The sequence below is a fragment of the Numenius arquata genome, chromosome 10, assembly GCF_964106895.1.
Source record: "Numenius arquata chromosome 10, bNumArq3.hap1.1, whole genome shotgun sequence".
Classification (NCBI taxonomy): domain Eukaryota; kingdom Metazoa; phylum Chordata; class Aves; order Charadriiformes; family Scolopacidae; genus Numenius; species Numenius arquata.
The window spans coordinates 28,393,536-28,408,225 of record NC_133585.1 but is presented as its reverse complement, the minus strand read 5'-3'; positions in this window follow the sequence as shown (position 1 = coordinate 28,408,225).

Genomic DNA, 14,690 nt, shown 5'->3' with positions numbered 1-14,690 from the left:
ATCTCTCAGGAGATCAAAGTCTGCTCTTTTGAAGTCCAGGGTAGCCAGCTTGCTGCGCACCCTCCTTGCTGCCTTATGAATCTTGAATTCTATCATCTCATGGTCACTGCAGCCGAGGCTACCCTTGAACTTGACATTCCCGACCAGCCCCTCCTTGTTGGTGAGGACAAGGTCCAGCACTGCTCCTTTCCTCGTTGGTTCCTCTATTATTTGCAGAAGAAAGTTGTCGTCGACACATTCTAAGAACTTCCTGGATTTCCTGTGCTCTGCTGTGTTGTCCTTCCAACAGATGTCGGGGTGGTTGAAGTCCCCCATGAGGACCAGAGCGTGTGAGCGCGATGCTGCCCCTATCTGTTTGTAGAGGGCCACATCCTCGCTGTCACTTTGATCTGGTGGCCTGTAGCAGACTCCTACTGTAACATCACCTGCCCCCGTGCTCCCTTTAATCCTGACCCATAAGCTCTCTGTCTTGTCTTCACCCATCCCCAGGTGAAGCTCCATACATTCCAGCTGGTCCTTGACATAGAGGGCAACACCCCCTCCCCTTCTGCCCAGCCTGTCCTTCCTGAAGAGCTTGTAACCTTCCATTCGAACACTCCAGTCGTAAGAGCCATCCCACCACGTCTCGGTGATGCCAATAATGTCGTAGCCCTGGAGGCGTGCGCACATCTCTAACTCCTCTTGTTTGTTCCCCATGCTGCGTGCATTTGTGTAAAGGCACTTCAGCTGGGTGCCTAAAGGGGCCGACTTATTTGCTGAGATGGCAGGTTGAAGGCTCTCTTTGAGTTTTTTTCTGCTCAACCTACGCTTAACCCCCTCCCCCTTCGATCCTAGTTTAAAGCCCTTTCAACAAGCCCCGCCAACTCACTTGCCAGTATCTTTCTCCCCTTCTGAGACAGGTGTACTCCATCTGTTGCTATCCGACTCGGTGCCATATAAAATTCCCTGAGTTCAGAATACCCAAAATTTCGGTGATGGCACCAGTTTCTGAGCCACTTGTTTATCGCAGTTGCCTTTTTATTTCTTTCAGGATTTCCTCCTGCAACTAAGGGTATTGCTGAAAAAATTACCTGTGCCCCTGATCCCTCAACCAGTTTTCCCAGTGTCTTAAAGTCCTTTATGATTGTTTTTAATTTCCTGGATGTATTATATACATCATCACTGCCTACCTGAAAAACTACAAGGGGGTAATAGTCAGAAGGGTTGACTAGAGCAGGAACTTTGTCCAACACGTCCCTGACCCGTGCCCCAGGGAGGCAGCAGACTTCCCTGTGAAGCGGGTCAGGACGGCATATTGGTCCCTCTGCCCCCTTCAATAGAGAGTCACCCACAACGATGACCCTTCTGCTTTTCCTTCTTGAACTAGTTGTGATGCCAGGTTTGCGGCGACGTGGTCTTTCTGGCACATCCTGCCTAGTTGTACCATATTCTTTCTGCATATCTGTAATCTCTTTTCTGGCTAAATTCACTTCCTCTCCCATATGGTCATTACTGTCAAGTTTTTTAAAACCTGAAATGTATCACATTCATTCAGTCATAAGCTTCACCAGGACTCCTGCCCAAAGGACCTGGCTTGGGAACCTGCAATATCATAATAGCTCTGCTGTTATCACCTTAACTCAGTTCCTCCTTGTCACTGAGAATGTCTGATAAGAAAAATTCCCTTCAACATGTCTACATAATTGGATAGGAAACGCTCTTCTGGTCTAACAAATGTTTGAGTCTAAAAGAGTATTTCCTTTTCTCAGCTGGTGAATTCTCTTTGCTACCTTCTGTACCTAAAGAACGTAGAGACACAATAACACAGTAAGAATGATTACATCGACTGACAACCAAATTACTGCGTTTCTTCCACTGGCTTGGGAAATACAGCTCAAATACAATTCAAAGTAAAAAATGGTCCCACTGGCAGCAAGGATTCTGAGATAACCTCCTCTAAAACACACCAAGATTATTTAAAAAAACAACACACCCAAACCCCCCAAAACCCTAAGCCACAAAACATCTCTTCATAGCTCCTTCCTTTCTCTGTTGTCTTTATCTCAGAAGCAGTAAGGATGCTCGAATGCTGCTTCCTGTCTTCTTATTCACACAGTCCCCCTCATTTGGAGACAAGGCAACCCACTTACGGAGAACAAGAAGGCCTCGCTTACTTCAACTACCAGAAGCTGCTAGAAGACTTGTCAGGAGTGAAACATCTTTTGTCACAGCACTAGGTTTTCTGGCACAAATGGATAGATATGAGTAAGATTAATAACTGACCTGCAGCAGGGCTTCTTAGCTAAAAATGAGTTTCGCAAGCTGTTATGCATCCCTAGCCTCCAGATACTGCTTGTTGAAGCAGAGCTGATTTTTTAAATTTAAATCTCTGTAGCCCCTTGGATGGAGTTTCTGCACTTAGTTTTAACTCCAAGGAACACCAGGATGGGAAACCAGTGAGCAAGTTACAGACGGTATGACTTTGGGTGGTGGTTAATAGTAGGCTCCTACTTCCCTGATAGGCCAAAACCAGCATTGAAAATTTTTACTTTCTCTACTTACCCATAACAAAACAGCTTTTCCAAACCTCATGGGAACCTCTAAGGATATGTCCATAGGACTTAGAGAAAAAGGCGTGTTCTCATTTGGTTTGCTTCAGGCTTAGGCTGGGCTTGGTGTGGTCTATTGATATATGCTTTCAACAGGGGTTTCTTGTTTGCATTTTGCTTGTTACTTTTTGTAATAACTGCTGTTTTGATTGCTATGGAACACTGCCTAGCACCACACATTTCTCAGATCTAAAAAATAAGTAAACTTACAGTAGCAACATAGTAGCACTTAACTCATTCTTCAAAATGCAGCCTGCAAAGCACTCCTTAGTAATCTAGGGCTGACTAAATAGCTGTAGCTCTTTCATTTTACCCTGTTGCGTAACAAAAGAAGATGAAAATGCAAACATCTGGCTAATTTCTAAACAAGCAGCTCATCATTCAAAACTAAAACCAGAACTCTGATTTCTGTGACACGGAGCACAAAGTGAAAGCAGTGCCTGTGCCATCTCTCTGTACCACACTCTCACCAGCTCGTTACAGAGCAGCTTTGGGCATTTGTGGATGGAAGTCCTACCAGTTCTTTGCCGTCCTTCAACAATTATCTTCATCACAAAGCTGAAAATTACCTTGGCACGGAATGGAAGGATAGGTGATAAGATGGCTAATTCACTAATTCATTTCACAGGTCCATTACCACACTCACCTCCTTATCCACTTGAACATAAACCATGAATGAATCTCAAGACTCCATTTTCTGGCTTAGCTAGGGTTGCCTCAACTCAACTATATTTGGCTTGCCCTGTCCTGTCTTTTTCCCCCACCCCACACCTTCATTCTTCACTGGATTTTTGGCAGAGAATTTAGCTCATGTGGTGGTACACCACCAACCATGCACGAGACACGGGGCAAGGTACTGCGTAACCCCAGCCCAGTCCCATGGCAAGTGCCCCAGTACTGCTACAGCTGTACCAACTGGACAAGGATCACTATTCAGAGGTTTTCTGGCCTCTCTGCAGTGCAGAGAGAAAGAAGAAAAAATTTTGTCATGAAAATCCCTGTGAGATGTAGTATGAATGGTAATTAACACGGCTTTCTACACTACAAGAAATATTTCTCATTTCTAGGAAGCATGAAGCTCAGACATAGTGAGCTGCCTATTTAGAGACTGCTTGCCCTACTGGTGTTTAGAAGAATGTGTTTTATAGTTCGTAAATATTCTATAAATGCATGATAACCACATTATCTATACAACAAGATAAGAGCATGGGCTCGAAGGCAGGTTTTTTTATTGCAGAAATTTTTCTTATAGTCACAGCTACAGTACAGCTGTCAAGCAGGAGGAGTTTGGTATACAAGAACATAATTTCTGTGCTTGAAGATCTCTCTATTAATTTTCTGTTTTAAGAGGACAATAGCAAGTGTTTTATCCCCTCTCCTACAATCTAGATTTCTAGCCATATAAACAGTTGTTCAATTGTATGATTACTCAGACCCTCTCCTGCATTTTAATTCACTGTACTGTACTGTGTACTTCACGGCAAATAGTTACACAATTCCATTACTTTATTTTACCTCCGAGTAGCTGCAAATACAGATCATTGCTAGCAATACAATTCAGGAAGCAGTTAAATGACTTACTGTTATGACAAGGTCCATAATAAATGTTGCCAATATTTTTCAAAGCAAGTACTTTTGCCTGAAGTCTCTGAAGAGAGAGTTAGAACCAGGCCAACCTGATGCTGCAAATTCTGTTTTGGATTTTGTTCCCTTTATCTGTCTGCCATCAACCTCCATTCTTGATGTGAGTGAGTTCAAGTCACTCTATCACAAGATTTTCTCCGCTTGCTCTTTCTGCTCCCCTTGGTTTAAGCACAACACCCATTTTTCTTCATTTCCCTGTAGGGAGTTTCTAACAGCTGTAACAAACATCTTGAGGACATCCTAATTTACACGAAAGAGGAAAACAAACACCTACTTTTTTGGCAAATCACCTGTAAAGTCAAATATTTCTGTCTGCATGAGAGCTTTGCTACACTAACAGTAAAATTCTGAATTTTATGCTCAACTTCTGAACTTTGTAATTAGATCTACCAAATGTATTTCATTCCATTTCATATCCTACAGGTTAGATGTAATGTTTACATATGCCCAAGCAAGAGACTTGGATCAAAAGTTCAGCTTCTTAATCACCGCTCTGCTTCATAAGCAGTTCTGCTGAAGAAAGTATCTGGTGCAATAGACATTTCCAATAGCCCTTGCCCTAAAGCACATTCACTGGCACTTTAACTCAGAAGCCTTTAGAGAATAAGAAAGAGGACTGTTAAAAACTTACTGACAATTTAATAGAACTTGTAAACAATCTTATAGAGATTAGAATAGCATACTTTTCTAATGCCATTTAAGAAGGGGCATTGTACTGAGTGACAGACAACATTTACGTTTACTGGAATGTAGTTTTCATAGCAGTCTCTACAGCTTCCTCTGGGATTTCCAGCTTCAGTAGCTGTCTACATTTTGGACTTTCTAACTCCACAGAGTAAATCTTGCTTTAAATTTATTTTGTCCACACTGAAGGTCTGACAACACTGCTATAACCTCCTAAAACTGACAGATTTCACCATTTTTTGAAGACTATGGTACCAACTTGGATTCTTGATTAATGATGACTTGGTAAAAATGACAGAATAGGAACATTACATTGTGTCATGTCCTTTTTGTTTACTCTGAGACTGCATCTGTAAGACTTCACACTCCAAAGTGCATGTCAAAGCGATCTTTCAAAGACTGAGCTAATATTTGAAACCTGTCATCTCCTGTAAGAGGTGTCACACTTGGTCTCACATCAGGTCCAGTAGCACATGCCTCCATACTGACCTGTGAGTCTATAGCTGCCAAGGTATGAAAAGCAAGTCACATGAAAAAATTAAGACTGAACATTTCAACACCACTTCACAATCTATTCATTCTTTGTGTCAAGAGCTTAACAAGTATGGAAATTGTCATCTACTGTCTCTCTAAGCAGACAAACCATTTCAGGCCAGGTTCAACAAATGCCAGTTATTACAGATCAAGAAGCAGTACGGCGGGGCAAAGGGTCAGATGCCTTTCTGCTTAGATTCTGCTTGGCTTAACAAGGAGAGGAAGATTTTAATCTGAATGACCTTACTGATGGGCTCAGACTACAGTACAGAAGTTTCTCAGGTCTGCACTGTCCTTTGTGAATGTATCACAAAACTGTAGACATAAATGCGATCATCTCACCTGGGGATGCCAGGAAGCCTTTGCCATGTTCTTGGCCATATTGCGCTGGGAGAGACAAACCCTGAAGTAGTGATACTGAGCTGTTTCCTTCTCGTGTCAGCTCACCTGTTCCTACAAACGTGATACTCTTACTAAAAGCTAGAGGATTTTTTAAAGACATATTTTCTATTGGCTTTGGTTCCTTTCCTTCAAAAACGAGTTATATAAATCAAGATGTTGTCTGTTCCCATGCTGATTTTCCTCTTCCTTCTCTTGCTTCTGCAAAATATACATTCCCCAGTTTATCTAAAGGAGAAAAATTCCATTTTCTTTTAGTTGTACAAGTCAGCAAGGCAGTGCTCTGCATCTTTCCCTGACCACCATGAAAGAAGAAAGATTTCTGGCACCCCATTAGGAACACCCAGAATCAAGATTTTCCCAATGGTTCATATAGCAATATACATAGCAGGGTTTCGTTTGTTACTTTTCTGGCATACACTCATTCTATGTTGGCTGGTTCAGCAGTATTTAGCAATTGTTCCTTCCTTATGTGGAAATATTTCTTGGATTAGAATTCAGTCTCTCAGTGCAGCTTATTTGTTGAACTATGCAGTAATAGAAATGTTATTTTGCCCTTAATCACTGTTAATAGAAACATAACCATGACCAAACTATCTTGGATATACATATGATATTCAATATCATGCATTAAAAAAAGGCATTGTATTATAAATTTCTATTGAGTGTCAATGGTTTTATACTACCTATAAAATTACACATAATGAATCCCATAACATTTCACTTGCTAGCGTTTCTGTCTATAACAAATACTGAACTGGGAACTGCAAAAGGAGTACCACACTGATTCTGATAATAAAAGGGTTCACTGCACTCATTCTACATAATCCTACATAACTTGCAGTTTCCAAGTTTGTGATCCTTTGATGCCTATTTGGCTACAAAAAGAAAGCCATGTCTCCAGATAATGAAGGAAAAGAAGATTGTCCTGGACCATTTGAAATCTGAGAATATTTATTTCTTTCATTGCTTACAGCTAGGCTTGTAAAGGATCAAAAAGATTTCTGCAAGACTAGCTTAGCGTAAAGCCTTATTTTTGATTTGTAGCACAACCAGTGACCATAAAGAAGGTATTCTCTTTGAGAAGCAATTGCGCACCGTAATTAAATAGCAGACTACAGATCATTTCATATAACAGGGAGAGGGAGTGGAGAGCTGTTTCAGTACAGAGACAACTTCCCTAAGTAGTCTTAATTTTAGCCAGAAAGCTTGAATTCACCTAGAAGCTAAGATCTCTGTTTATTGAAACCTCCGATTTCTTCTTACTCTTTTTCACTTGATCTGGAAATCAGCAGACACCCAGATTGCCATTAATGACTGCATCTTGTTTCCTTCATAAAGCCATGCCTAATTATCCAAGTGGAGCACTAAGACCCAATGGAGTAAATTAGATTCTTAAAAGTTTGCAGCTTAGTTCCTCATTGAAATTTATCTCCATGGGAATTAAATCTTCCTCCTACAATATCTGAAGTGAGTGTTATAGTATATAGACATGCAGAAGAATCCTACTGAACAGTCTTCTAACAATCCTTACTATATTATCTTATTTTCAAAAGTGCAAAGCTGCAGGATGCTCAGGCAGCTAAGCCCAGAATGTAGAACACTGTTCAAAGAAGGGCATTTGGATCCCACACGAAAGAACAGAAGAGACAGTGGCAAACTAGAAATGCATGAGTCCTGTTTATGATAGATTCATATCTATGCAGCTGAATTAAAAACAAGATTGAAGCAAGGACAAAGATAAGACACCTGATGCATACTTCTTCAAAGGAATTCAGATCTATTTTGGGCCTCATTTAAGTGAAACCAATTTATATTTCCTGATCAGACACCAGGATGGGGGTTATGTTATACCTAAGTCAGTGGCCACGGAAACAGGCTGCCAGCAGACTTGGGGGTTACACCAAGACCAAGGAAACCTGTCCTTCTCACCCAGGGAGGGGAACAGAGCTTGTGCTGAGCTAAGGGTAAAGTGAACTTGTTAAGAAAATTCACATGTGGGATCCTGTTGTGAACATGATTTTCTTTTGGTAAAGAAATTCATCTTTGTTCAGAACGTGATCTCTTTGAATCCCAATTGAAAAGTGGGCTGTCCAACGACAAAAGCATTGGACTTACGGGATCATGAAGAGAGAAGTCAGAGATCCAGTCTGAGACTAGGATCAGGGTCTGTGTTGAATAGAAAGGATTTTCAAAGTAACATAACTGACCACCTGAAATGCAGTTTTATATATGGAGGATAGAGAGCACCTCCACCCAAAACAGGGACTAACCTACCAGTATACTCTGCTGGTTTGGGTCTGAGCTATGCATTTTATTTATGCATCTCCTAGGTATTGTAACCACACATCCCATTTTCTGAGCTAAAAAGGAGTAAAGAGCTAAAAAAGGTAGACATCAGCACCTTTATTTTCACTTTTGCTTTAAAAGAAGGTCTCCATGCGGGTCCAGCGGAGGGCCACGAAATGATCAGAGGGCTGGAGCACCTCCCCTAGGAAGACAGGCTGAGAGAGCTGAGGTTGTTCAGCCTGGAGAAGAGAAGGCTCCAGGGAGACCTCGTAGCAGCCTTCCAATATCTGAAGGGAGCCTACAGGAGAGCCGGAGAGGGACTCTTTGTCAGGAGATGTAGTGACAGGACAAGGGGTAATGGTTTTAAATTGGAAGAGGGGAGATTTAGATTAGATATTAGGAGGAAATTCTTTACTGTGAGGGTGGTGAGGCACTGGAACAGGTTGCCCAAAGAAGTTGTGGCTGCCCCATCCCTGGGGGTGTTTAAGGCCAGGCTGGATGGGGCTTTGAGCAACATGCTCTAGTGGAGGTGTCCCTGCCCGTGGCAGGGGGGTTGGAACTGGATGATCTTTAAGGTCCCTTCCAACTCTAACCATTCTATGATTCTATGCACATATTCTGTGAGGTACCTGATCCTACCTAAAAGTGGTGAGCATACTCTAAGTATATCTACTAGACTGGGACAGATAAGAATTTTTAAAATATCAGTCCCTGGTGGCAAATGACTTTTTCCCCAAAAAAATGAATGTGTAAACTCTGGGTATCCTCGTTAAATTTGCAACTCTACTAATTAGTCTTGCAACTTACTTCCCCTTTGAGCTGCCTACATTGTAGATTCAAATTTGTATTCTGCCATCCTCAGAGAAATTGATACTTCAGGTCCAAAGCAACAGAAGATTTCTACTTTAGACTGTACTCTCTGAGGTACCCTGGAGATGTCTATTTAGATTACATGAGCAAACAACATATATAGACATCAAGGTACCTGCATGAGGCTTTACCTAGCCCTTAAAAAATAGTCCAGCCTATATAACCTGAATAGAAAATATCTGCAGTACAGCAGGATTAGAGAAGTGGCTTCTGTTTATATTAACTAAAGCGTTGCCAGATCTTAAGTGATCTGAGGTCACAGCTAGATCTAACAGACTCTTTCTGTGACTGCAAGCAAGCCTGGCCTCACACAAGAGATAGCTCTAGACAAGGTAGTGCACTGCCATGCTGCAAAGAACCACCATAAACAGTCCCAGAAGCAGCACTGTGGCTTCAGTATGGAGTTGGGTCTCAGCTACCCAGGTGGCGTGTACTGCCATGCAAAGGTGGCAAAGACTGGTTTCGCATAGGTGTGCATTGTATCCATTTTTGATGGATACAGATCTTTAAGTTCTTATGCTACATGCCAACCAAAAGCAACAGGAGAACTGGAAGATGAAAAATAAGCTCTTCAGCTCTGCATCTCAGTTACCCAGCTATAAAAAAAAAGAAATAGACCTTGGCCTCTTATGGTGATAACTGCTACGAAAGATCCTGTGCGTTAACAGTATGTAAGGTGCTACCTAGAAAATCTTTACCGTATTTTCACTGCTTACTTGATAGCTCTCAAAATACTCTGGTTGGCAAAGGGTAGAAAAACCATGATCAGACAAATGGTTTCTAAAAAAAGCTTGATTTATGACAGATTCTGTTTAATTCTGTTTACAGAGAATCCTGCTGCTGGGAGAAGTTGATCTTGGCACTGACACATTAACATAATTCTATGAAGGATGAAAATGAACCATCAACATCACAGCTATGAGAATGTGTAAGTAGTACTGTCTGCTAGGTTTATATGTAGATGTGTGTATTACTCTATCACAACTACTCACAGTGATGCAAAATGTTTGCAGAAGACGTATTATTGCTGCTGAGCATATTCTTCTCAACCTCTTTACATAAATAATAAAAATGCTTTGCTTTCTGCAACTATTTCTTCCTGCTAATTACTGCAGTAATAAGTGTTTTCTTCGGGATATTTTAAAACCTGAAGAACATAAAAGATAAGAACACTTGAACTTCTTAAGAAGAAATATTCTACTTTTTAAGGTGCTTTAAGGAATAAGATGAATATGGATTTCAGAGTTTATGCATGTATTGGTCTGCAGCTACTCTGCTACACACAAAGGACAGGCACAATGGAATGAGTTTATACATTTCTCCAGCCTAGGTTTATTATTTAGTAAGACTATAAAAGGGCAGATGAAGAAAGTGCTTAGCTCCACAGTAGTCAGCACCAACATTAAGTGATTTTGCTTATTTGATCTCTCAATCTTTTTCAGTATTTACTAAAATCCACCAACATTCTGTCTGCACTAATTCCTCCTATGTTGAAGGGCTTGTTGTGATACAGTAATTGCACCCCTAGTCACTGAAATAGACTTATAAGAAGTTGGATTGCATCTCAGAATCACACAATATCGCAAGATTTCCAGGACGATAGGAAAGTCTCATGTTAAAGTATATACAGTCATGAGCATGTACTGACAATCTTTCCCTTACGTTTTGTGGTATTTTCCTGCTTTCTATTCTCTGACCATGAGCTCCAGAAGAGAACTACACAACTTTTCACTGCATAGCATGAGATATTTCCATTTTGACATTCCCAGGTAGAAATCTTAATCCCTTAAAAGCTACACTGAATCTTTATCAGCTGGAAATATCACTTTCTCTTTGTTGGTAGAGATATGCAAATAAGCTTCTGACAGCCTAAGGACAACATGTTCAGCAGAGATGTCACCTGCCTCTAATTTGAAGACAGAGAAATACAAGTCATGTGTGGTATGTCTAGGGAGGAGGAAGTCAATCACTTGTCATCAGTTGATAAAGCCACAGAACAAGATCTTTACTCGTTTTGTTTTTATTTGGTTTTTGGTTTACTTTTTTAGTATGAGGGTAACCACTTTTGTAGCAATAATGTTTGCTAAATAAAGCATCATGCTGCTGAGCTGCACAGTTTTCTCTAATAAAGGCATTTATTTTCCTGAACTTTTATGTCTTCTTCTCCTAAACACTGACACTCTCATTTAAACATATGCTTATATAGTAAGAAAAAGGCTTGGTTTCTACCCGTCTAGCTTACATATAATAGAATTTTTAAAACTTTGGAACTAAGCTAGAACTTGTTTGGGGAACATGATGACATAACAAGATATTAACAGTAAAGTGTGATCATGATACATATTACAATTGGGTCTCAGAAGGAAACATGGGGAGACAGAACACTCCGCTGATAAAAATCTCTTCTTATTATTAGTCTTTCATAAATGCTTTTTTTTCCAGCTGTTTCTCAGACATTTTATGTTTATCAAAACAACATATTTCAGCTAGAACAAATAATAGCTTTTCCCTTTTACTTGGGATTGTATTATTACAATCCATCTAATTCCTCTTATGTGCTGAAATGCTCCTCCAAATAATCTGCAAATGGAAGCATGCTGTTTATGCCATATGTGAGTGATATTAAAAATATGTTGAACCAGATGAGAAAAACTATGAATGTGCTACATTTCACAAAAATCTTTTGCATACTGCCACAAACAAAGACAATGCTCACACCCTAAGTTCCTCCTAAAGGGAAAGAAAAATATTCTTATATGTGAGGTCTAAGCATGTGAGGCATATGTCTGTATATTCAGCCTTCCAAGAAACAAACGACACTAATGTCACACCCAGCCTTTCCAAATCCCAAACCGTAGAAACCCTTCTGGGTTAACGAGAACTGACAGCAATTGTAGCAGTCAACACTGCCCCCCAGTGTGGGTTGTTCCTAATTCATTCTACAATGGCTTCCTTTTTCAGGGGTAATAAATACATTTGGAGTGCATTGTTGAGTATGTCATTCCATGACTTAATTTAACTTATTTTAAGAAAATATTTTTAAAAGCTATTGTTTATCAACTGTTACTCTCCTCCTTTCTATGAATTACTGCAAAAATATAAAGGAATGTGCAGATATCGGAATATTGGGTTTATCACTTATATTTGCTTTACGTTTAGTATTTTTTAAAAGTTCTACAGGTCCAGTGGATCAGCTTCACAGATGATGTGTAATATGGTGTGGATTTGCTTTCTCTAATTATATTTCTATCTGTTTTATCTACATGCAAATTTGATAGCGCTTACAGAGGTCTATCAAAAAGCAGGGAGAACATACTAATTTAAGCGCATACTTGTCTCCTCAATGAATGCCATGGGCTTGTGCATGTGAAGAGCAGGTGTATTTGACATATAAGGACGTAATCCAAAATGCAACAGGAGTCTCTTCAGTGGACTTTGTGACAGACAAAGGAATTCATACTTTCATATAATGAGCACTCAAACTACAATCTAACACAAATTACACAAAATACATCAAACTCTACAGAAACAGTTCTGCTGAAATTAAGAGTCTTCATAAGGCAGTCTTATGAGCCTGTGAGCAACCACCCTACTCGCCTCCTCTAAACTGTCCTACCACACCAGCATCCCTGTGTGCAGTCAGGCTACGGACCACCAGACAGACAACCAAGCTAGCTGGCGTTATCTCAACTGGGTAAGCTAAAACATTGTGAGGCTAGCAACAGACAGAAACATTTGGCAAGAACCTTGGCAGATCTTTAAAAGCGAGTAAAGAGAATCAAAACATAGCTACACTACCATCCCAGACGATTACCCATAGTCCATATAGTATAAAAAAAGAATAAAACCCTTTCAAATCAATAACCCCCTCCATCGGCCTCAAAGCATTAGGAGTTCTTAACCCCTAAACATGATTCATCTCATAGTCAACACACCACATGTATATACACAAACGTCCCAATCTCATTTAGAAATAACTGGGATCATTACAGGCAGAGTTGATCTTAATTTCTTACTGAATTATCTTTTTTCTATCATTCATCTAGAATATACTACTGAATTTCAACCCTGAATTGCATTAAAAGATGGCATTAATGCAACACTAAGTTAGTACATTCAAGTACTCCCAATCAACAAGTTGCAGAAAGGTTAATTTAGCCACATATTCTCTGTATTTTATATTAACATATTGAACAGTTACTGGAGTTTTCATAAGGAAAAGAAGGGGTTCCTAAGTAGTTTTGTTGCTAGCAATTGAAATAAAGTTTCCATAAATTTTGGATTGATGATCGTTTAAGATCACCTATGTGTGTCTGCAAGATTTCAGTATTTCTACTGCTGCAGAAAGCACTGTAGAGAATAAATGCCATAGTACAAAACGTATACAGATCCGTGCATGAACCCATACCTCAGAGATCAAGGAAACAGAGCTGGTCAAAACCATCCACCTAAGGGACTGCTTTTTGCAGATTTTGTGCAAACACTTCACTACACTTCTGTGCCAACACTGCACTACATTCCTGTGTCACACAGGACAGTCTTTTAATATAAAGAAGTGTGTATTTTCCTAAATTAAGACACTTCTCAGAATTATTCAAGGAAAAGGTAGTGTGAAAAAAAAAGCTTAGCACCAAGTGCAGTGTGGTCCAAATACAAACTACAGTATAGCAAGTCCAGTATAAAATTAAATTGGAGCTTGCTAAAAATTATTCTGATATTAGTTTCCCTAAGAGCACCAGTTACAGTAGACATGTTGGAGAACTGCAAATATTACCGAAATGCAGTGTTTTGCTGCTCCAGGAGGCATAAGCTGAAACATACTGAGACGGGAATTGGGGGCAAGGGCAAGTCCCAAGGCGCTAATGATAAGTCACTAAATAACATAAGACAGTCAACCTGCTGTAATCCTCTACCGAAACATACCATAGAGAAGGTGGCTGGAAAGCACATTACCATCAAGAAGAAAAGTAGGTAGGCTATGATTTCATCTTCAATGGTTGTGACAAAAATGAATAATCCCACTGTTTCCAACCACTACAGAACAGCTCTTCTGCAACGCTGGTGTTTGCAGCTGTGCTCGGCCACCAGGCTGTGAAGTAGCCATGTTCTCAAACAACCTCCTTTCCTACATTATGTGGGTGCAAGCCCCCCAGTTCTGGTGCACACCAATAATGCTGAGTTCCCTGGTTTGGTTTGTATTTCATCTGATGTTTGAGTAAATAAATTCTGATGGAATTGCAGCTCAGTTTGGCTTCTCTTCAACCCCCTGCTGGCACCAGTAGTTGTTCCCAGTCTTTCTATCGCCAGCGATACAGGAGGTTTCATGCCAGGCAACTGCAACTGCTAGTGTCAAGGGTCAGCTCCATGGCCTCTTGTCTTTGTCACCAGCTCTCACAGCTGGCTGGCATTGATTTATTCTATTCTTTCAGTTTACAATCAGCTTGAGACTTTCTTCCACACAAAGTTTGGTTCCTCCGGTGACCCTAGTAACCTTTACTTGAAATAATTTATACTGCTAAATCCTGAGGTAGTTTGGCTGTGCCCCTGGGCATCGATTCAGTTTCTGTGTCCTTTCAACAACCTTGTGTATGTATATGCAGTTGTCAGATGCCATCAAGTGGCAGAACACGTTTCACGGTTTTCTATTCTGCACTGACGTGTCCCCGGTATCAACCCCTGGGG